The sequence below is a fragment of the Rhinolophus hipposideros genome (assembly GCF_964194185.1).
Source record: "Rhinolophus hipposideros genome assembly, chromosome: 6".
In the NCBI taxonomy this organism is placed as follows: domain Eukaryota; kingdom Metazoa; phylum Chordata; class Mammalia; order Chiroptera; family Rhinolophidae; genus Rhinolophus; species Rhinolophus hipposideros.
The window spans coordinates 21,540,471-21,566,885 of NC_138052.1; positions in this window are offsets into that span (position 1 = coordinate 21,540,471).

Consider the following 26,415-nt stretch of genomic DNA (forward strand, 5'->3'; position numbering starts at 1 on the left):
TTCCACACAGATATGCTTTGTGCATATAGTACTACTATAGATTCTAGTTCAGAAATTCATAAATTGTGATAAGTTCTACTGTGTGATTTCTTATCAAAAATAAAGTAAAATTACATGTGTCTATATTCTTGACAGAACTTATACTTTTTGTTGGCGTTTTTAATAACATTTTCTTTTCCTTACAATTTTTTGTATTTGATGATAAGAAAAATTTTCCATAGAATAGCTTATCGTTGCACACATTTTGCTTCTTCTTGCATCTCCATTTCCCGGTGGTGTCTACTACTGTTGGCCATAATAGTATTGCAAATAACTTCCAGACCTGAACTTTTGGATCTTGGTACTAGGGAGTCCTCACAATAGAAGGCAGATATATTCCTGGAAGCCAAGCCTGCCCGTGGACAGCTGCAAACCACATAAATATTTCCCACTCAATCCAAACTGAAATTATTCTCAATTCAAGATCTCTTAATTAAATTTTTAAAAAATGTCTGCAATCACATCACACCAGTAGACACAAGAAGGAGTACAGCATTGTAGATGTTATAGTAGAAGGAGCAGTGGATTAACTGATGGGACCAAACAAACATATCTTAATTTTGCAAATTTGGCAAACACATCTGCCCATATAAGCAGAGTGCGCAGGCCCATTCCAGACTCCTGAAAGGGGTACATAGAAGTGAGTTTTATTTTAAATCTACCTTGAATATACACAATATTTCAAGCACTTTGTTGGCCATTTCACATATATCTCATTTATTTTCTAAATCAATCTGGAAATTTTGGAAGTATTTTACAAATAACAAATCAAAGACTCAATTAAGTTACACGATCCCCAAGATTCTAGTAGTAAATGACTAAACCAGGATTTAATCAAGGTCTATATTTTTCTAAAGCTCATATTAGGCTCTCTTCACAAGTTAACCACAGGCATTAGTGGGCAAAGTAGCTGATGCTTCATAGAAAGCAATTTTCTGAGCCTCATCCCAAGAAATTCAGATTATTTTGATGTAGATGGAATGAGGACAACCTACTGAGAAACACTGTTTTACATCGCACTGCTCTGATATAGTCTAATTCCTTAATATTTATTTAAAATAATTATGAACAAAGCATTCACCTACCTAGTTAGAAACCTTCACTGGTAAACTTGACCTGAGGTAAAGTCCTTAATCAGAACTTGGTTCAACCAAGTTGAACGGGAGGAAAAAATGATTTCAAAAAGAGTCAAAAAATAATCTTAATTCAGGTATTTTTCACATGTATATCCTTGTTCCTGGCAATCTTGATGTCAAGACCAAGTGTGTATAATTATGTTAACCTTAGAACATCTTCCTATTTGACCTTTCAGCCCTCATCCATCTTAGCCCACAAGGCAAGTCTCCAGTTATTTCTGTCCTATGACTGACCTGGGTAGAGAAGCTTACTCCAGACAGTAGGTTTCATTTCACTTAGGGAGGTGATTCTGGAAGAGAGCAGAAAGACAACTGCAAGATGAGCCAGCAAAATCAAAGAGGCTTGGAGAGTCCACGAATGAGAAAACCTGGGAGACCAGCACAGGTGAAATTTATACTAGGGAATCTATATATAGCTCAATCTTTCTTTTATCTGTACAGCAGTTATATGTTCAATCACATCGTAAAAATCTCTGTGCTCACTACATCTTTTGTTTTATTTTTAATTGGGCAAGAGGCTATCAGGACTAGCTATAGTCATATTTTCTTGGGAGTGGAAAGCTTCTACCCCACTTGGCCATGGTATTTTCTGACATAGATGAAAGTAGCCCACGTGATCTTTCTAAAGAATTGATGGAAACTTTCCCATTTGCAAGACCAAGAACATTCATTCACACATAACGTTTTCTTGAAACATATTTTTATCACATTACAATTCTCATCATCATTATTAAAAACACTTATTAAGTACTGTTTTCTATTCAAAGTATGGGGGCTAAAAGAAATTATTAATACTTTGCCTCCCACCTTCTAAGTTCTTCCAGCTGGGCTAATAACTAAAGTAACAAAGACTGATTAATAGGAGAAAACCAAATTGTAATACATACACTTGGGGAATTCACATAAGCATGAAACCTCCACAGACAGTGAGGCAATACTGGGTATATATGACATTGGACAAAGGACAAAAGTGGACATTGGACAAAGGACAAAGGACAAAGTGCCCAAAAGTGAGAATGGGCAATTTACAGGTAGGTGAGGAAGAGCAGAACACACCTGGAAGGCAAATTCTCGTTGGGCAACTCAGAAACAATGGGACAAGGGGTATCTAGCTAACAAGGCCCTGCCTGAAGCCCTCCTATTTATCACATTAAATTCAAATTTGGCTAAGGCAATATCCTAAAATTCGCTTTCTAGAATGGGCCTTTCTACCTGAATCTCTTAGGCAGAAAGTGGGAAGATGAAAGGTTCTTTGTGAGTCTTGTTTTTTGATAGCCAGGTCAAAACGAATATCACAATAGGCAGCTTCACAGCTTCACGGTGGCAAAACTTTTTGTACCCTTCAAAAGTATTATGACGGCAGATGTATTTCTAATCCTCTAGACAGATTTAGCAATTCATCAAAACTATATGACCTGACAGAACAGATCATTCTGTCTCTTTTCTTCAATTATACCAATGGCCATTTTGCATACAGCTAGTCAAATATAAACTCCAATAAACCAGATTCCAAGGCCTGTATATCATTATTCTAGATGACTTTTGCCCTCAGTACTCACTGAGTCAGGAAATAATGATGTTTTCTCTAATATAGTATACTGTAATTCTGTCCAGCTCCCACTGAGGTTTATACATCTAGTTAAACCAAAGCAAAGATGACCCCAGCGAAGAACATTAAAAAAAATAAAATAAATGAATAAAATTCACATACAATTTGTTGAACCATTTGGTCTCCTATGGATTTTTACAAAATCAGCTATTCTACAAGATAAGATCTCACATCTATAGACTCAAAAGTAGCTACAAACAAAGCCCCCTCAACACATTCTGTAGTTAATATACTATACTGATGGCCACACAGAGTTCAATTTTCTATACCATATTGCCAGATAAAAGAGGTTTTGAAAATTCACACAGTTGGTTTTCAAACAACCCCGACTATGTCAACTTTAATTTACAGGAATAAGCCCCAAGCATGGACTAGAACTGAATGACATTCTTTTGGCACCAACTTTAGCAATAAATGTAAAGGCAAACAGCAGGCACATACACATTTACAAAGGACAGGGGCACCTGCTCTCCACCTGCAAAATAGACTACTTGAAAGTTAGGTCAAGGATGCAAAATGTGATTTAGAACTGACTACATAAATTTAATGTGTTTTTCCCCCATCAGGAGAGAAGAGAATTTACTGCAGTTAAAATAACAGTTCTTTAGTCTTCTTGGAACTATATTCTGTTCAACTAAGCAACTTCCAGAAAAAATACATTGTTTAGACATCTTTACATGACTCACCTTCTCAGAGCCATTTGAGTGAATAAGGAACAGAAGAACTTGCTATATAATTGAATCTAAAACTAAATGCGCACACACACATATACCCTCATACTTATTAACTAGTGTTCCCTTGTATAATTCTTAATTTCACAAGTTCACAGTTTCCTCTTTACAAAATAAGTTATCCAAGATTAATGCATTCTTCAAGATGTTAGATCTTTTGTAAAAATAAGTAAACAAATATAAGAGATATACAGAGCTGTACTGAAATGTGGAAAACACTGGGAAAATAAAGTTGAATATATTTCATTATGAGAAGCTATTTCAACAACTTAAATAATTAATGCATGCTTTGACACTTAGAAATGTTTAGTTTCCCAAATTAATCCAAGGAACCATCTATATTGATGGATTTCTAAAAGTTCCTTCCAGCTTTTAAACTGTATAATTTTATAAAATTCTTAGCCAATAACAGCTTCAGAGGAGTTTGTTTGGCCTGCTTTCTGAAAGTAATCTAATCATGCCCCATATCAAGGTGACTCCAAGAAAAATGGAGAAAATGCCACATAGTTCTGTAGTATCTTTGTTTCTTTCAATTACAATATAAATAAGATTTGTTTTTAAATTAACTTGTATTACTTAATTGTATTCTACCCATGATGAATTATTTCTTAACTTAAACTCTAATGTGTAAAGAATACATATAGTCCAACATATTTTTTAACTTAGTGTTATAATTCCTTAGGTAGCTACAACAATAAGACTAATAAATGAGCCAACGTATCCTGATTTTTGTGTTAAGCAGAGAGCAAACTATTACTATTACTACATTAGTCTAACAATGCTAACAATAACACCTTTTTTTTTTTATATTGAGCTTTGATTTATCAGTTGGGGTTAAAATTTTTAGATGTATTACAATTTTAATTCTTACACATGCCCTAAAAATAGATAATAATTTTATTTTAATAAAAAAGCTAAATTTTAAAAATGTTAAAATACTGTAAAGAAAATAAGTAAATATATATTTCTTCCTCTATCCTTTTAGTTTCAATGGCTGGGGCCGACACCTCAAATGGATAAGAGACAGATAGCATAACAAAAAAATAAAAGATTTAAACACATGCATACACACAGGAATTCACAAAGAAATGTGATTCCAGGAGGTAGCCAGAATTTTTGGGAAACTATATACACATATAGATGATCTTAGGCTAGACAAAGGAAAGGATTTGGACTTCTGAGGAGTGGGTATAAATCATAAGAAGGAGACTAAAAAAAAAAAAATGTATGGTAGTCACTTGTTTGGTATGGTTTCTCATGCAGACTTAAATTGGTGACTTTTCTATTGATAAGAGTTCTCTTTCTCCCTGATGGTGGGGAGGAGCTATCTTTAGGAATGGGGACATTCCCTTTATAAATGTTCATTTCCTTTACAAAAGGAAAATGTATGCTTTCTTTTAAGAGCTTTTCCTTCATCTGATAGTGCTCAATTGCATTTAGCTCAAAGTAATCCTTAATCTGAAAAAGCACATTGTGGGATTGCATATTCTGCCCCCCTTTAGTACTTTACCAAAGTCATATAGCTAAAAAGTTGTGGCAGAGGGATTTGACATCTGGTGAATCATTTCTTAATTAAGGATGTTGCACTGCAAACACATAATAATCTGACACATTTAGCAACACTCATTCTCACTACGATGTTTCATGGCTTAGAGGCATAAATGGTAAAATGTTTCTTCCAAATAGCTATAAATTGGAATAATATTTGCAAAGTAAAATCTGTTGATGTAAGAAACATCCAAACTTATAGAGAATTTTTATGCAAGTTTAATTGAGCCAAACTGATGGCATATGCCAGAGAGCAAGATCTCAAATTCTCCGGAGAATAATACTTTTGTGGCTTCTTTTATGCATTTTAAACTAAGGGGTGGGAGGGGGGATGGCATAAGAAAGATTGGAAAAACCAAGGTAGAAATTGGATTACAGGATAGCTAACAAGATTATGTGCTCTCTTGAGGGTGAATACCCCTTTGAGGAGTAATACTTCTGGGATTTCAAAGGTGTATTAATCATAAGGCACAAGAACAATGGACAGAACTGGCTTAAAACCTTTCCCTAAAAAAGTTATAGGCCTTGGTTTGACTGCCCACCATTATCTGCCCAGTTGGGAATTTATGATCAGGTCACACTGAGAGGTTACTTTCCATAGAGCTCCATTTTTTTTAATGCACAATTCTCATTTATTTGTTGTTTTCTGAAGGCAGTGTCCTTGTCTGGCTTATTCCCAAATCCGCTGACACATAAATGAGTCGAAGACTTGGGTAGAACTTCTTAATAATGTCCCCTGTCTATGACTGAACGGTCTGCAGAACCATGTGGCTGGGTCTCAGATGTTTTCAACTTCAGAAGATTAAAGGCAACCAGACTCTGGTTGTGGGAGGGAATAAGAAGTAGTTTCCCCTAGTAAACCTCTGCTAGAAGAAGGCAGGTTCCAGGAATGAAGTAACGACAGAAAGGGCTGACTAATCTGCTCCCATAAATTTGTTGGGGAGAAAAAATTATCCTCTACCCTTCAAGTTTCTTCTGGCTGGACTAATAATCAAATTAACACAAGACAGATTAGCAGGAGAAAAATTGAAGTTTAATGAGATGTATGCCTCCTGTACACATGGGTGAAGCTCAGGAACATTTAGTAACTTGCCAAAATAATAGAAGTCATCACCTGAAATACATCTTCAGCTAAAGACAAAAGATGTTGGGGCAGATAGTCAGTTATGGGTGCTTAGCAGGAAAAGTAAAGTAAGTGAGGCTAAGATTATTATGCATATTTAAGTCCAGTGAAGGCAGGACTGCTACACTGAGGGAAGCACACTTACAAATGGAGATTATCCTTACAAATGTAAATGTTCTTTCATAAAGGGTAACTTCTACTTGGTTTTCAGAGCTTCTCCCATGTATGCTGTTTCTTAAAATTGACCAGCTTAAAATAATCAACATTCCAAAGTGGCATGTGATGGGATGGAAAACTTCTCCCATTCAAGTTGCCAGAACCTGTTTATATTTGCTTGTTTTCCAACACCATTTTTGAGCAGCCGCAGTCAAATTGGCGAAAGATACTGAAAATGCTATTCTGATGGCTCACTACCATAGAGCTTGTATACCAGAATACTGGCAACTCAATTTTAATTTTGGTATTAACAGCAGGAGAATTTTCACTTGGCTCTATGCAGATGCCAAACACTAAACCCTTATATTTTATAATTATAAATGATGTGGGGGTTCAGAACGAGTCACCCCAAGATGTGTCAGTGGTATGCAGATTACTTTGAGCAAAAGCAATTTTACCTTCAGGCTCAAGAGAAACTTCTGCCCTCCCTTTATCTACCTAGAAGAATTTGAATTAGGGGCCTTGTCCATAATAAGGGATTATCAGAGATAACTTCTTCTAACCTATCTATCGGGCAGGGCAAATGTCTGTTCTTCTTATCATTCTGTAATGATGCTTTGAAACTTCCAAGGTGTTACCTCATCCCTAGCTCAGGTTGTATTATATATATAAGTACCTCAAACACCTTTCAATCTCTGAACCGCTCCTGCAGGAGGGGTCTCTCATTCTCTCACGGATGTGGGCCTCATATGCATATGTATGTACTAAATTTAGTTATTTTCTCTTGCTAATCTATCTCATGTCTATTTGATTGCTAGACCAGCCAAAAGAATCTCGAGGACAGAGAAAAGTTTGTTTCTCACCCATAGTGTTATGATACAAAAAGCAAAATATGAAAAGCAAATATATTGACTCAATTTTTAACCTGAAAACTAAACATGTCAGCAATTTACAAATGCAAATGAGGCAATGGATCCCTTGGAGGAGATTGTGAACCTAGACCTATTGTCATAAACTTAAGCACCTTAGTATTTTATCCTTAGACAATTTTCTATTCAGATGCATAGTGATGTAGGAAATTTCCTATGAGTGCCCGGATCGTGTCTCCTGAAACCAGAGAATGGAAGCACAGACCAAGTTGAGGCGAGGAATTGAAAAAGAGGATAGTTTATTAAAAGGAGAGGGTTACAGCTCCCGAGAGGGAGGGGGTTCCTGAATGGGAAGCCCAGTGACTGAGGCAAAAGTTCTTATTTCTATATCTTCCCTTGCCTGCTTGGAGAAGGGAGCTGGTGCCTTCTAATGGAATTCATCTATCAGGTTTGTTCTGTTTGCCCATCCTAAAGGGATTAGCGAAATAACTCATTCCTATCTATCAGATCTGCTCTTGTTTGTCCAACCAAAAGGGATTTATGAGATAATTTATTAACATCAAGGTGCTATTACATTTTGTCCCGGGGTGAATGAGTTACTTCAGAACCTGGAGTTTTAGGATATGGCTGTCTTTTCTTTATTTTACCAGGGACCTTCCTATTTACCTAACAAAATGTTAACTAACCTGTCTCAATAGGATTTGTGTATTATTGTCATTCTTCAGGGTACAGAGTGTTACTGAAACTTCTCAGTAAAACTGACATCATCAATTCTTCATTACACCCATAAGATCTCAAAATTAAAGATTCTTGGCCTATCAGAGGATTCATCTCCAACTCCTGTGATTCACATCCTGACTCAAATTTTTAAAATCTGCTGAAAGGATTTTAGCTATCAGAGATTTTATGAAATGTTTCTAAAAATTAGTGTGTCTAAGAAAAACTGAGACTCTTGTTAAAATGCAGGTTCTCAGGCAGGTCTGAGCCTGGATATAGATGAGTGACATACTGGGTCTTGAGGAATACCGGTAACAAGCATGTTAAATAAGCACTCCAGGTGAGACAGTCTAATTCAATGGAGACACAGACCACTCTATGAGAAACACTAGATTATTCTAGGAATACAGAAAAAGCATATGAGTAAACAGGACAGCTTTTGCTTCTTGTATATGTTACGCGAAAACTATTATTGATTTTGAACTCAAACTAGATTTTTAAAAAGGTGTGTAAATCCCAAGAAGGGATTTATCTATGAAGATGCACTCCCTGTAGTTAACTTGGCCTAAATTCTAAACTAGAGTCTGGCAGCCATTTGCTGATGGGGACTTCCCATGTACTCTGCATTCTGGGAACACGCTCAGACTGACCTTTCAACGTCTTGCACTGTTTCAATGCCTGTTTACATGGTCTGAGTCAACCTCTGTAGGGAAGTTCCTTGCTCTGTCACCACCATACTACCACTTAACCAAGAGACCTGCCCTAGCCAATAAGAACTGCACAGATTACCCATGTCATTTTTATTTATATTGATCAATCTGAACTGATTAGACTTGAAGCCCTCATTTGCATACACAGACCAGACTGGGAACCTATGCGAGAACTTTATAAAAAACAGCCTCTACTTTGTCTTGGTAGAGCACAGTTTGACTTGCTACCTCCATCTGCATCCCCTGGGTTGCCACTCTTTTGGCTCAAATAAATGTTTTTAATTTTTTAATGGAGTTTAAACTTTGTTGGTTGACAGGTATAACACTAATGGCATTAAAACTCTTCGAGTAAGGGTTCTCCTGGGTAACTTGATGCCTTTTATTTACTTTGTGTAATCCAGTTGTCAAGAGAAAAACATTCAAACCTATAGAAAAATTTTATAAAAAGTTTATTTGAGCCAATAATCTGAGGATATGTCCAAAAGCAAGATCTCAGTGGGTTGAGAAGATGTTCTGGAGAAAGGCAGTTTTTCAATTTTTTTCATAATACATTTAGAATCAAAGGAGAAAATGTTAAGGAAGGTTACATGAAGTCCACTGGTGCTAGATTAAGGAGGTGGGAGAAAGCAAAGTGGAGAAACCTTTAGGATTGGATAAAAAGTAAAATGGAGAGATATACCTTTCCTTTACAGTGGTAAGTACAGGGCAGTTAACATTTAACATTTAGAGTAAATAGAGATGGAGGCTGGCAACAATATAACACTGAGAAGTTGGGTGCATGTGAGTATAGTGTGAGGGTTGTTATACTTACATCTCCAAGGGGTCTGGAAAAGAAGATTACCCTGGCATTTCAAAGGTATCTTATCATAGCTGTGTAAGAACAATGGACAGGGCCCACTTAAGGCAAAGATTAAACTTTTACTAAGGAAGCTGGGAATTTATGATCGGAGTGTCCTATGTGGTTACTTTCAGTCACTGAGCTTCTCAGGCTTGCTAAGTATCCTGCCCTGAGCTTGCTTGGTTTGTTACATAGTTCCTTTTTCCTTCACACTGTTACTGGTTTAGAGTATTGTTCAGTTACAATTTAACTTGGATTAAATTGAAACAACCTTTTCTTTTCCCTCTAAGCACATTGCCAAATTCAGCATGTTTCACATAATTTAAATAACAAAATGTCCTACTGGATAAAAGCCAACATAATTTCTGTGAGGGGAATACTATTAGAATGTTTAAGGAGCTGAAATAAACATGTAGGTAAGAGACTCTAGCAGATACACGTCAGGGAAGAAACATTTTTTCCTCTTCTCTTCTAGGTTCTTCTTGCTGGTCTAAGAATTAAATAGACATGAGACAGGTTACCAGGGGAAATCAGATCTAATTTTGTGCATTTCATAAGAATATGAGACCTAAGTGATAGCCAGGTAACTGAACCTTATATAATAACATTCTGAGCTAAGAAGAAGGTGATAGAGTCTGGGACTTCAAAGGAAAGCAATTCACATGGAGATGGAAAGACAAATGTTTGGTAAACAAATGTTTGCTATGCCATGTATAGGCAGTGGAACACCAAGAAGACTTTGACCAAGCAGCACTCTCTTAGTTCCCTGCCCTACCATACCTAGCCCATATTCTTTGTAGTTATCTCTGGTGACAGTTCTTCCTGGAACAAACCCTCTGTCTAAATTTTTTTAGGTAGTTAAGGGGATGGTAAAAAGCTCTTCCTGATCCTTTGTTTCTTAGAAGTAATAAGCCTAAAATAATCCTCATGCCAAAGAGAAACATTTTGAGGTGGCAAACTTTGCTCCCGTACATATAATACATTTAAAATTGTTCAAACATCCAATATGAAAAGCAATGATAACAGGGTATTTTAATAGAACATTGAACTAAGAGGAGGGGAAAACAGATATGGATTTTACTGTGTGTTTTTTAAATTATTTTAACAAAGAGACTACATATATATAAACTTTTACCCTTTTATGTCTTGTCAAATGATTTCTCCCGTTTGTAGCACAGGTAATACAAGCTGGCAAGCATTTTCAAATAAATGTCTCTAGAAAAAAAAATGTTGCCTATAAAAGAGACAAAGTGAAAATGGATATTTGTAAAACTCTGATCTTTTATACTGATCATTGCTCCTCAAAATAAATTTCCACCTGTAAGAAATCTGTGTTATATATGATGAACATTCAGCTAGTTGGATGACTGAATATTTTACTCAAAATGTTTAATATATAATCAGAACCAAACTGATTATTAATTATGTAGGAAACAAGAATTTTTGTGTGGAGTTTATAGAAACACCAGAAAGTAACAGATCATTCCCAAACAATTTTTATTCCACAAAAGTAAATAGTATAATAATTAAAATGAATTTAAGGAATATAATACTTGGAGCAGGCCCTGAATTTCTTTCTTTCTTTCATTTTTTTTTTTTTTAATCTCTGAAGAATTCATTGGTTCTATTATCAAGTCTGGAAAATCTTAAATTATTAAGTGAGTCATGTACATTGAGGAATTACTTTCTCATGAATTACTGAAACACTTGATTGCATTAGTAACAAATTCATTTCACTGTCATATTTCAAACCCAATCTGAACTAAATCTATGGTGTAGAGATAGCCCTGCTGTATTTCCAGATTTATTGATAGAGATTTAAGAGGTCTCTGCTGTATTCAAATTACTTTATATCCATTTAACACATTTGCTCTAATTAAAAAGTAAGACTTCACTTTCTTGCAAGTCTACCTGTGTGTACACTGGGAACATTTAGCTCAGAAGAGAAAGATCAAGTGACAGATCAAATGAAAATGTTAAAATGTAAATTACATGTATTAAGCTGCTTTCTCTGGATTTAGAAATGCTATCAGATAAAAGCTTAAATTTTAGTGACTGGATCCTGAGTTTCTGTGTATTCATTTCCTAGGCGCAATTACACCTTATACACAGGATATATATAAGGCAAATTAAGAGACAAATGGGTTTTCAATTAGTGCTAATTGAAGGGAAATACTCTATTTTCAGGGTGTTCAATTTATCTGAAGAGTCATGTGAGACTGTGGATTGTTAGTCCACTGCTGTATTTATGAATTTATTTACATCTGAAGTTAAATCTAAAGGCTTCCCAGAATAAGAGACGAAATGACAAACTCTTTATCTTATCTTTGGAAACAGAAATGATGGGATTGGATTTCGTCTTAATAATTTAGGTTTGACAGGACTACCTAAGTAATAGCCCTCATTTTTATGGTTTTTCTAATCTACATCAAGAGCAAAGTAACTCACAATTTTCTAAGTAGCTAGTCAGAGGATACTTTTGTTGCCACACAAAGAACTAAGGAAGCTTACTAGCATTAGGTTTCCTCTTAAAATTCCAACTGCCCTAGTGTATAGGTCTGACAATTACATTCGTGACTCATCTTAGAAAAAGTGCTACATATCTCATTGCTGAATATCACTACGGTCATCTTCAAAGTACTCCCTTTGGGAGCTGGTGCATTGTCCTGATGCAAGAGCCACGAATTTCTGGGGGAAATTTCAGGTCGTTTTTGTCTAACTTTTTGATGTAGCCTTTTCAGCCTTTCCAAATAGTAAACTTCGTTAACTGTTTGTCTAATTGGTACAAATTCATAATGAATAATCCTTCTGATATTCAAAAAGGTTAGCAACATCTTTGCAACAACTTTATTGTCAGACCTTCATATACTATGTTTTTCCTATACATATATATCCATGAAAAAGTTTAAATTATAAATTAGTCACAGTAAGAGATTAATAACAATAACTAATAATAAAATAGAACAATTGTAATAATGTACAGTAGTGAGTTATGTTAATGTGGCTTCATTAAGTAAAACAAGGGTGACTTGAACACAAGCACTGCAATACTGCAACAGTGAGCTGATAAACTAAAAATGGCTACTAAGTAACAAACAGGTGGGGAGTATATACAGCATGAAGATTCTTGTCAAAGGGATGATTCATTCCCAGGCCAGGCAGAGTGAAACAGCATGAGATTTCATCACACGACTCAGAATGGCATGCAATTGAAAACATGGATTATTGCTGGGATTTTCTATTTTATATTTTTGGACTGTGCTTGACTGCAGATAGCTTAAGTGGAGGAAAGTGACACTGCAGATAAGTTGGGGACTACTGTATTTTTTCACTCATTCATTCTTTCATTGATGCTCCATGATGTGTCTTGCACACTTGTCATGGACACGGGCGTCGTTACTATATATAAAAGAAAATATACTATTTAGGGAGCATGAGGACAAGCTTACATCATCATTTTGCAAATGTGTCTTTGTTTCTAGGGGTACATCAGAATCCAGGAAGTGTATCAAGAATTTTAGATATTAAATATAGTGACGTGAGAATAGTCAAAGAAACTAAACCCCAAACCTTATAGGTCCCAGGCAGGTAAAGTAAGTAAAAGGGTCAAAAGGGATTGTGATGGGCTTGAAGGTACGACCTTCAAGAAATCCTGTCTACTGATGCCAAATCTGATTTTTAAGATAGAGGCTGGTGATTCTGATTTCTTATGTGATCCTCATAATGTTTCATTTAATAATTACTCAATTTAAAAAACAAATAAAACATTGTGGTGGCCAAACATTGTTTGGCTTCCATATTTGAACCAATAACCATCGTTTATCAAATTCTATCATAAGCCCCAAATCAGCACAATTATTGAGCTCCTAGGCTGTTGTTTTGTTTTGTTTTGTTTTCCTCTAAACAGTAACAGGTGAGTGCTTCAAGCGGAACATGTGTTTCTACATATGTCAACAAATTTATTGTAAGTATTTTAATAAATGGGTAATTTTGTACTTAACATTTCTAAAAGTAGCTTTCTACACTTAATATGTTTTGGAGATCATTGCATATAAGTGCATGAAGAAATTGGTTTGTTACACTAACTACTGCATTATATTCCTTCGCATGGATTTACCAACTTTGTTATGGATATTTAGATTATTTCCAAATCTCATTACTAAAAGTAATGCTGCAATGAAATATCTCTAGATGTGCTTCTTTGTACAGTTGTTTGTGTACTTCCAGGGTATATATCTACACAACGGAACTACTGATTAAACTGCTCTGCACTTTGATAAAAAATAACAAATTTTCTCCCAAAATCCCAAACCAATTTTCAGTCCTACTAAAAGTGTATGAGATTACCTATTCCCCACATCCTGTCCCCTACTAGGTCTTAGCAAGCTTTCTTATTATTTTGTCTATTAAATGGGTGAAAATATTATATCTTATAATTATTTTTCATTACCACTATAGAATTTGAGCATTGTGTATGTTTATTGTTATATTTATTTTTATGCACATTACAAATCCATATTTCTTATCTATTCATTTCCTTCTCACTTTCTTACTGATAATGTATTGCACCTATTGGATAGTGATCCTCTTTCTGCTATATATGCTTCAAATACTTTATATTAATATGTAATTTTGTCCTTTGTTTAATAAAAATAATTGATAAATCTGCCATAAATTTTTATGATGGCATCTGTTTTTCTTTGTTAAACTCTGGAAGAACGTATCACAAGATTCTTGTATTTGTCTTAATGTTTAAACATTTTTATCATGATTGCATTTGAGATTTATTCCCATACATTGTGTGAGATAAAAACCAAAATTTAATTTTTACTTGTAAAGAGATTGCCAGTGATTCCAACACAATTTATTAAGCACCATCCTTTCTTCATTTTAAAGTGCCTCCTTTATCATGTGGTGTATTGCTACATATTCTCTGGTCTGCTTTTCAATGTGTTGTGTTTCATTTATCAATTCCCATAGTAATACCAAACTGTCTAAATTACAATAGTTTTACAGTGTCTTTTGATAGCTTTGAGGGCAAGAATCAATTTTGCCCCTAGAGTGTCATGTTTTCACTGAGTATGCATAGCTTTCCCAATTTTACCTCCCTATTTTTACCAAGGTTCTTGTCACTGATATTTTCCTTTTCTCACATGAGGTAGTTTATTCAGAATGCTCTCCACACAACAACGTATCTATTTCTCCTGCTGCTACTGCTGGCTACATATTATTGGGTGTTCACTTTGTGCTGCTAACCTTCTAGGCATTTTATATATGTTTGCTCATTAAGTCTGCACAAAAACATTTTAAAGTATTGTAATAGATGTCCAACACACAAAGCAAATTCCCTCTGATTCTCTTACTATTTTCTTGCACACTGGCTTCCGAACCTGTGATTTAATACCAACAGCTAATACCTGTGTTTCATTCTGACAGAGCTGCCCTCACGTTGTCAGAATGCTTTTGCCTGTGCACATAGAGAGACAAGTTTTTGGGACATTCCCCCAGGATAGCCTTAACCCATGACTGGAAATGCAGAGTGTTAATTATCCAATTCTCTTGTCCCCTGGTTGAGTCAACTCAAGAGGTGAAGCTTGCATTCTCATCAGATTTCCCCTCTGGGACTGAAGGAAATCCTCCTCTGTACTTTATCAGTGACTCTTGCATTTCCTTGCTATTCCCTTCCCTTTGCTGAGAATGCTTCCTAATAAATCATGTTTGCACAAAAGCTCACCTCAAGACCTGCACCCAGAAAACCCGTCTGAAGACAGCTAGTTACACTATTAAGTCCATTTTACAATAAGAAAACTGAGATACAGAGAGTTTACTTACCAACACAGTGTTACACAGAAAGTGGCAGAATATAAATTTTTTTCATGAAATTATGCATAAAGTCAAGATATGTGGGTTCAATTTACTTTTGGTTCTATATGCATTCACAAGTTCAACTTCTCTGGGTGCCCTTCCTGTCAACCTATGGTCCAGTTAGCAGTGCCTGCTGTTACTGCCCCTTGTGGGTGCACTCGAGTCAACAAGAGCTAGAGAATGATAGGGAGGGGTATGATGGGTGTTGCTATGTTTACTGGTTAAACTTAGAACCATGTTCTCCTGGACAGCTTTCCCCCTGTGCTTCTAAGTTAAACTTGGCTCAAAGAGGTATTTGCATAAGATTTGGAAAGTGGAAGTGAAGCAGTGGTCATTATTCTTGGTCTTTGCGGTCAGCTGCAATGACAGACTAGTGCAGAGGTGCCCTTTGGCCCTTCTCCATCTGTGTCTCTCCTTCCTGAGGGCCATCAGAGGCCTCAGGCTCACACGAGATACTTAGCTAAGGATTTTTGCAGGTGGGAGGACATAAAAGCAACAAGTCTAAAACCTCTGCATGAGCTCACCTTTAGTCACCCCCCTTTGGTAGCTGGGTATACTTGGTTTCCTTGAATTTTACTTAAAGTTGAATCATTCACCTGGACTGGTTCTCCAAGAGAATGGGCTAGTGACACTTTCTCTCATTCTTCAATTTCCTCATCCAGATTTCCCAGCTTATGCAATATCTTATTCCTTTCATATTATTGGGTGTTCCCAATAATATTCCCTTCATATTATTCCCTTCATATTCAGTCACTTATTCCCTTTATATTCAGTACTCATGCTTCCCTGTCTGAAAACTGAAAGATGCAAAGTGTTATATATAAATTAACATTTAATTGAGGCTGTCCCTCAAAACACTTGAAATAGCATCATGAGGAGAAAATCTTTAAAAAGGTAACTGTCAAACAGGTTTTTTTTTGGGGGGGGTTGTTTAGTTTTTTGTTTTTTTCTATTCATGAGCATTTTTAGAAGCATCTTCTAAACATGGAAGATATCTTTTCTCAGCAAAATAATTGCTGTTTCCTTCTCTTTTTTTCTTTTTTATTTCCTTTTTTTGCAATGGCAAAAGTGTCTAAGGAAATAATTCTGAAGTGAGAGCATGCTGCATGCCTTTTTTCCCCCCTTTGTTTCTTAGGAAAATTCTGTTACTCTAATGTGTTTAAGAACTGAAAAGAACAGAAAAATAAGAGTCTATGAAACCAGGTCATGTCAGCTTATGAACATAAAGATTGACATTCAAGCTATGCAAACAAGAAAAAGAAAAAAGAAAAAGTGTTTTGGATATATTAGTAAGTAATTTTGCTTTTATTAATTAAGATATCTCACCATTTTTATAGGTTACTGTGTGGTTAACTTATGACATTTCATTTTAAAGTAAAAAATAAAAACAAAAAAACAGACTTCTGATTCCTGAGAGAAGGCAAATTTGAAAGACTGAGATGAGTTGTAATTGGTCAATAATTAGAAATATTTCCATGATGATAAAAATAATTAAAATGGTCCTGAAATTAATGCATAGGCTACTGCCCTTACCCTACCAGTTGATCTAAATAAATGTATCTAATTTTATCCCAGTAAAAAAGAAACTAATTTAAAATTTAGGATATCATGACCTTGGAGAAAATCTCATGGGAAAGCAGCATTTTGGTCTCTGTCCCATGTAAGTAATTCTATAAGCACAAAAGCCCAAAAAAGTTCCATTAGAGTTAATTAATGTCAAGAGAAAAATAAAAAGTGACAGAGAAATGAATGTAACTGTAGAAATCTAATATAGCAGAGACCCTTAAAAAGGAGATTTATTATAACATAGAATGGAGGTAGTCATCTAGATGGAGGAAGGTATGGAAAGAGTTGATTTCTATCTCTCTTTCTAAATACTGGAGGAATTAAAATTGACAAGTTTTCTCTTATTATTCCCACCCATGAAATCTCAAATCCAGCCTAAAGAATGCATTAGTAAATATAATTTCAGTGTTTGCAAGAAACTTCTCTAAAGAAAATGCAGAAATCACTTTGGTAGAAAAACTAAAGCTCATGGTGGAAGAAGTTGGGGGTGAAAGGTAGGAGAAGTTGAAGTTGGGAAATCACGGTGGAGAAGTTAGGATATCGGGGTTGTGGGGGAAGAAATTGATGGTAGAAGAAGTTGAGGTTGATGGGTCAGGGTGGGAAAGGTAGAAATTGATGGGTCATGCAGAGCTCATGGGTCATGTTGGGAGAAGCTAGAATTGATGAATCACGGTGGTAGAAGGTCAGGGTGGACAGATCAGATCATGCATCCATTTGGAGAATGCTCTAAGAGATATCTCTGTATTTTGTAGGATACAGTGCAGCTCTTCTTTCTCTTCTCTTATAATGACAAATGACGGGTATAGATTTAATAATAAATTCCATTAAGTTTAACGGTGAAGTAGGCCTAGATGAGTGTGAATCAAGAAAGGGGAAACAAAATGTGAGGAGACATTTTAACTCTCAGGGTCATGAAAGGACTGACCCTGTACCTATGCAATTTTGACAGTGAGTGCTTTAGTAAATTTTGTGCAGCAGGCTCCTCTCTGGCCTTACCAGTACCCCTGGTCTTAAAGAGGGATAGAGAGCATGTGGGAATTTGTTTGTGAACCATAATCAAAGAAAGACATTTTAAGCTAGAAGACAGAGATATACAAATGGAAAAAAAAAAAAAAAAGATCCTTTTTAAGTGAGAAACTTCAAAATGTCCCTTGCCTCCAAAGAACAGCAGTGCTGACTCGTCATCTGGGTGGTGAGGAATTACCTGTCTTGACTTGTCAATCAGAATATTGCAGGTACCATAGAGCAACATCTCTATGGAGGCCTGAAGCTGGAATTCAGGACACAATGATGGAGAAGCTGCTCATCCAAGCACATGCTATTAGTAGTATCCTGACAGATAGAGGAAACAAGGTGACTGGGAGTCTGGAAACAATCATATACGAAGTCACACAAATTGGAGTCCCAAGCACAGTTCACAGAACAAAGAAAGAACTCTAGTTCTAGGAAGGAAAACTTTAGAACAAGGTAGTAGTCTAAAAGATATTATGTACTTGGACTAGGAGAATTAAAAGAGTGAAACCAGTGTAAGAAATTGGCTGCCAGATGAGGTCTTTGTTAAAGACATGAGATCAGATCTGAATAGTAAGACATCTGAGTAAATTATTTAAGTGGTAGGACTCAGGAAGCTGAATTATCCCCAACTAATGAACAAACTAGTGCCAGTAATCAGGCAGAGCTGAGCTGTTAGTCAGGTTCTCCTATAAAGGAGAATCTTAAGGATAATGATTGGTGGTGGACGGAATAATGGCCTCCCAAAAATGCCCATGTCGTAATTCTTGGAATTTGTGAATAGGTTAGGTTATGGAAAAGACATTAAAATTATGGTAGCAGATAACAAGGTCAGCTGACCTTATGTTACAGAGAGGATCCTGGATTATCTAGTGAGCCCAAAGTAATCACAAGTTCCTTAAAATGTAGAAAACACAGGCAGAAAATACAATAAGTAAGTAATGTGATGTGGGAAAGCCTCAACCAGCCATTCACAGCTTTGAAGACGTAAGTGGCCATGAGCCAAAGAATGCAGGCAGCCCCTAAAAGAGCCAAGGTATGTAGGCAGCCCCAAGAAGCCGGAAAGCAAGAAAATTGATTTTTGTTTTTTCTCTAGAGCTTCCAGAGAGAAACATAGCCCTACTGACACTAGGATTTTAGCTCAGTGAGATGCATTTCAGACTTCTCAATTCCAGAACTGTAAGATTAAAATTTCATTGTATTTAAGCCTCTAAATTGATGTTAATTTGTTACAGCAGCAATAGAAAACTAAACAAGAACTAGCAATACATCGGGATTGATGCAAAGATGATGTTATCCATTCCCTCTGTTTCTCCACACACGTACTTCTGGTGTCAAATTAAGGCAAGGGGAGTTGATAAAATACACAAAATCAAAAGCGAACACAATCAATGGTCAAAATATGAGATACAGATTATGAGATCAGAAACTTTATAAGGTTGACTTCTTTAAGAAGCCTCCACTTCATATGGAATTCAGAGAACTGGTTAATTTTGGATGGAGAGAAGGAAACGGAGCAACATTTCAATTGAGGGGCTTCTCAAAGGGAAGAGGAGAAAGCTAGGAACTGAATTACAGATGATGGAGAAGAGAACAAACAGATCTGGAAGAAGGCACATGTGAAGAATGGTAAAGCAGATAATGACTGGGTATTATGTGAGAGGCACTGTTTCTTCATTCATTAAATTGTCACACACTGAATTCCCATTACATGCCAGGCACTATTTAGATGGTGAAGATACAGTGGTAAACAAGGCAGAGAAGGCACTTGATTTCCTATAGGCTACTTTCTAGCAGGAGGTGTATTTTTTTAAAGTGCTTTTATTGATTATTAATTCATTTCATCTCATTAATCTGCAACGACCATGTAAGGTGGTAAAAACTGGGACATTTCCATTTTACAGGTGAGAAACCAAAAGGCTTAAGAACTCCTTCAAGCTTGTGTAACAGTAAGTGGTAGAACCAGGATTTGAAACCATACCTTGTAAGTCAGAGCCTGCATGCTTAATTACTAAACTGCCTGCTAACAAATGGGGAACAAATTTGAATGGATAAGGTGGCCCAGAGAGATGACTTTAATATTTTAAAGGTTTTCATTTAAAAATAACAGCACACACAATAATGATAACTGCTATTTGTAAAGCAATCCTTTGGTATTATGCATTGTGCTACGTGTAGATTTTCTACAGTCCCCAAGGCAATTCTGCAAGATAGATGTTATTACCCCCATTGTACATATGGAAAAAACTGAAGCTTAGAGATCTTAAAAGATTGTCCAAGGCCACCCAGCAAGTGTCAGAATTGAAATAAAAACCATATTTGTGTATAAAAGAAACAAAGATATTCTTAACACAACTCCAAACACTTTCTCAAAACTAAAGCTGGAATAATGAAAGATCATCTGTCCTAATTATAAATATATCATTATCAAACACATATCTTTATTTTACCATAGCATAAGGTGATTCCCACAGACAGACGGGCCATAGACATACAGCCCCATACCTCCTCTTAAGCATTTGCATTATTCCATGAATCCATGAGAGCAAAAATTTTGGAGACAGTTAAAAAATAAAGTCTGGGAGAAAATAATAAAATGGAAGGCAGCTCTGTAGCAATCTAGACTTATGCGTACCTGTGAACAAATAGCCAGATCTCTTTGTCATTAGAATGTCTACCTTATGGATAAAATAAACTCTTCTTCATCCTATGGCATGACTAGCTTACAACAGTTTGGGGGAAAAAATCCAAATAAAATGAACTTTCATTTTTAGAGTTGTTGAAATTTAGAAATTGATGCAAAATTGCAAGCAGTCAGAAGACAGAAGTTTTTCTTTCTACTTGAGAAAATAAAAAAAAACAAAACATATTTGAATGCTATGTTTGAACATTTTACCTCATTCAGGGGTTAGAGAAAGACAGTTCTTCCATAAAACTTCTAACAAAAACTTTTTTTATAGTATTCTTTTATAGTATAGTATAGTATTTTTTATAGTATAGTATTCTGTTGGCATATGATTAACTTGTTATATATGTTAATACTATATGATTACACTCCATATAGTCCTTATTCTCCATTTTCATTCTGATTGATAGATGTGCCTATCATAAATGGGTTCTGTAAAGCTATTGAGAAGAACAACACTTTCAGCCCCTAGTGGTTTGTACAATTCTGATTTTTGTTATGCCCTGCTATGAATTTAACTGGTATGTTCCTTTGTGAAAATATGATTTATGTATGTTTTAGTCAGTGTTTCCCCCCTTTTCTTCAGTAAATTAGAATTTGAATGGGGAAAACATTTGTATTACACTTGTCTCCAGTTTCTTAACTCAGTGATATACTTTTCCTGGGGTGCATAAGGACAAACAAGTGTTAAAAAATGGGAATCAAAACCAATATTTGGAGAATATTGGGATGTAAATTAAATGCATTTGATAACTCATACATTGTTTAGTATCTGCTATGGGTAATCATCAAATAGAGAATGATTTCTTCAATGCAGGTGTTTAGGGAGGAAAGTACCAATGGGAATGAAACTGGTTCATCATGAAGTTCCATTCCCCACACCTGCACAGCCTCTTCTATAAATACACTTTGTATTGTGTTTCCCTGGAAATAAGGCCTAGCCGGAACATCAGCTAAATGCATCTTTTGGAGCAAAAATTAATATAAGACCCGGTCTTATTTTACTATAAAACCAGGTCTCATATAATATAATGTAATATCATATCATATCATATCATATCGTGTAATATAATATAATATAATACCAGGTCTTTTATTAATTTTTGCTCCAAAAGACACATTAGAGCTGATTGTCTGGTTAGGTCTTATTTTCGGGGAAAAACAGTACTTATCATAACTCACTTCTCAGGGCCGGCATTTGTCTTAGTGACATGGGATGGACACATTCTAGGAAATTCCACTCTCAGATCCTTTCATAGAGTTCACTGAACTCTGTCCACTCATTTATTAAATTATCTTCTCACTCAGTGTCTGGCAGCCCAGATGAGACTGATCTTGAAGTGAGAAGCTGGTTTTATCTACACCACACAGCTAGTTTGGTCTTGGAAATTAGAATATATTTTCTTTTACCAACATAGTACATTTTTATCAGGACATTAACTCTTCAGCTTTTTTTTGTTGTTTAAGAAAACATGACATTACAAATGCAAGCCTCAATTTCAGTGTTCTTATTAATTTTGAATAAGTCAAAATTAAATCATTGTTAAAAACGGCAGCACTAACACAGAGGTTTCAGTGGTCTCAGCTTTTATTGAGAATTTAAATGTGTCACAACTGAATAGAAAGCAAAACTAATTTCCAAACCACATTTAAGGAAAAGGGAGATGGAGATAAAAACAAATAAAATTGAATAGGGGAGCTGATTTCATGGATTATAAGTAATGTATCCATTTGCAGAGTCATAAAACAAGAAGACAAGGTAATTGGACTGACTGCAGGAAAGGGAAAGTTGTGTAAATAATGAGAGCCTTGTTAAAATAATCAAGACAAAGAGACTCACTGATTTAGAAGGTAGCAGTTTTTGAATTGCTGCTATAATTTATCCTTTTCTTTTGTAAGCTATTCTTTCCAAGGGTCAGTTTCACTTGAAGCAAATTAACATGGATTGGACAGAATATCAACATAAATTGAAATTTCAAAGCAATACTCTAGGTAGAACTAGTTCTACAAAGAAAAATGCTGTAAAAACACATTTTGGAAATCCAGAGTATATAAAGTAATATAATCCCCTCCTGTTCCCACAACTACCATCCATGTTTTAACTGAAGTACTCTAACTGATGATGGAGAATTAATAGAACTCTCTACTTCCAGCTCTAGAAATGCTGCTGACACCTAGCTAAGATCTCATTTATGGCTAGAGACTTATTAAGCAATACAAAACCATGGTTAAGACGACTCCATATTCATGAGCTAGGTTTGATGAACATACTAGAGAATTCTGTTGTGGAGTGAAAAAAAGTTCTGGTCTCAAGGAATGCATAACATATATGAGATTATTTTTCAAAATTAGGAAATAAAGGACAAAAGTAATGTATCCCACCTCCATGTACCTGAAAGCATATATAAGTTTATTGACATAGCCACACACATATTTCACATATGAAACAAAATAAGTTATACAATTCTAGTAAAGACAGTGAATCTATGTTCATCTTGACAAAATTAATTGAATTTACACATGACATAACATGGATGCCTTCTTCCAAAGAACTTATGTATCCTAATGATGTGCATTTCAATATTATTTACTTATGGAACATTAAAAAAAATCCATGACTGTGACCTCATTTGGAGAGAATAAACTCATGTGCATGCGTTGTTTCTGCATGGGGATAAAAGCAACAGCTGAGTAAATTGTTGACCCTGAGAAACTGAGGCTACAAGATGCCACATAAGTTTTCTGAGCTCCCACAATAGCTTCCTGGAGCGTTTGACTTGGAAACCTGCTCTTAGCCACTGAATTCTGCTACAATAATTTTTCAAAAATACTTAATTTTCAATGATTCAAGGAGTTGGTTATTTATCAAACCATAGATACTTTTTCGTTCACCTTATCCCCACGTGCTTCTCATGGATATGATATGTTTGAAGACACATGTTTGTTAATATTGATTCCATCTTGGAAAAAAAGAGTATTTGGATACTTATGCCAAATTGATGGGTAACAGATCAGATGTTTTATTCTGTAGATATAGACTTTCTGGTTATAGCCATGACCTTAATTATGCTTCTGTTTTAGTCTATCGAGCCAATTACTACTATAACTGAATAAATTGAACCTCATCTAGGGAAAGTTACCCACCATTCAGGGTGCATGTTATCCCAACAGTATTTCTTGAAGTGAGAAGAGACAAGTACAGGAAATTAAAGCTAGTAGATTTTTAAAACTTTGAATGTAAATATTAAGTAGAGTTTAGTACATTCCACAAAAATTGTGATCATGTTCAATGTATTTATGACTTTCTATCTTTTAAAATTTTATTATTGAAATTAGAAGATGAATGAAGAATAGCTCAAATATTATTTTGCCCAAGAGTTAGATCATAAAAATGCAGACATTAAAAAAGTCATAATTTCTAAATGTAATGGAAACCTCATAACTATATCTCTATTAAATCTAATTCAAAGTGGCACCTTTAAAACATTTTCCCAATTCATTTAAAAATAAACTTTCCTTTAATATCAAAATAGCAATCTAAAACAACCAGGAACTCATAATAAGGTAAAACATTAAGACTTGAGTAGATAAATGGGTAAACAAATATGCAATTCACAGAAGAACTAAATGCTATAATTAAAAAGTATGCTCAATCTTATAAACATAGAGATGCAAATTAAAACCCCACTTTTACTTAATCTGCAGAGTAACGAGGATAACATGCAATACCTTTGAATATGCAGTATGATGGGACTCCTAAAGCATAGCAGGTGTATTATAAATGTCTACAGTCTCACAGAAATTAACTAAATGATACGTATGATTTCTTTATAAATGTTTATGATTTTTATTCTAGTATTTTCATTTTTAAGAAGGCATGCCAAGAAAATAATCAGGAACTTAAAAATACAAAAAAGTCATAAATGACATTTTTATGTTTTTAAAAATAAAAAAACTTAATTTTATAAAATGAGAATAATTCAATAAATTGTGTTATAGTCATGGAATAACCTTATATAGCCATTAAAATTGTCTTCACAAATGTTTAATATAAAAACACATTCATAACATTGTTTTAAATAACAATAATAAAAAATATAATCTCAACTCTATAAAATACATACATACATAGGAAAAATCAGGACTGTAACAGTGCAGGTAAGAGTAAATATATCTCTTTGGTGAAATCCATATATTATTTTCATTACCTTTTTAATCTTTTTAAAATTTGGGAATGAATATATACTGCTGTAAAAAGAAATGTTTTATGTATGTGTCTATGCATATGTATGTATTTATAAACATATATATGTATATATACATATATAAATGCAAATACATATTTATATTTTGTAAACCTTTAATATTTAACCATCAAGATTCTTTTGGGTTAACTATTTTTTCTTTAGTCTTTCACACTGACTTTTTTTACCTAAAATTTCAGTTCAAAAGAACACTGCATTAACAAATACTTCAAAAGCATGCTGTTGTTCTCTCAATTTCACATTCTACAAAGTAGTTGTTGCTTATCAAATATTAATAAATGATTGGTCACTGGTCTCTCTTTTTAAAAATTCATAAGTTCTTTTTAATCTGTGCTGCTTTGGTCTTAGCATATGACTTCAGTTATAAAAAATGTCACCTCATCAATTTGGACTGTGTTTGTTTCAGCGAAGGGCATTGATTTTCTAAGAGGACAATAACTTTGTCTACTATCAAATTGACTGACAAAACATATGGCTCTATTCTTAATTGGCACTATAACCTATCTGATCTTATACAAAAACTTTAAACTTTCTACTCCTCGTTTTATATAAAAAAATAAAGTGACTTTTGAAAACATTTAGAAATGATTCTCTGAAAGTTACATTGTCTAACATTTCTGTAGATCAGTGATTTTCAAAACATTTTTTTTTATGAGAATAGAAGCATTTCTTAAATTTTATACAAAACCCAAGTAGTTCTTGCCTGTATTGCTTCCATTTCAATCAGCCACATGCCTCATCTCTCTGAAATAAACCTCTAGGACACTAGCAAGGATCTCTTGGAATCTGCAGAAAACCATATAAAAACCAGTGCTCTGGATAATTTAACTTATCAAAAATAAGAGCACCTAGACTAAATTTCAACTAAAGTATGTTTGTTATATTGCTTATGTTACATTTACCTTGAGAAACTATACCACAAAACGTCTTTATCTAGAATGGGCATTCTATTTAAAGACCAAGGGAGAAGTTTCTCTCAGGTCTAAGTTTCAGGAAAACCGTTTGCTGTATAGATACTGTGAATCAGGTAGCAGTTTTTCTCATTGTGTTGGCTGTAGGGAAGCTAAGAGAAATGAACAACTCTACAGGATGTCACTCAAATTTTTATGAGTTAATATTTACTAACTTTATTATATTCCCACTCATCTTTTCCCTTCTCAATCTTTTTTTTTTTTTTAATAACTTTAGTGAGCTGATTCTTTTTCCCCCAGTTTTATTGAGGCATAATTGACAACAACATTGTATGAGCTTAAAGTGTCCAATATAATGATTTGATACATGTATAGATAGTGAAACAATTGCCACAGTAAGAGTAGTTAACATCCATCATCTCAAATAGCTACTTTTTTCATTTTTTGGTGATGAGAACTTTTAAGATTTACTCTCTTAGCAACTTCTTATATACAATAGAGTATTGTTAACTATAGTCACCAATTTGCATCCCCAGAACTAAGTTATCTTATTACTGTAAGTGTGTACCTTTTTATCACTTTCACCATTTTCCTCAAAATCCCACCTCAGGCAACTACCAATCTGGTCTCTGTGT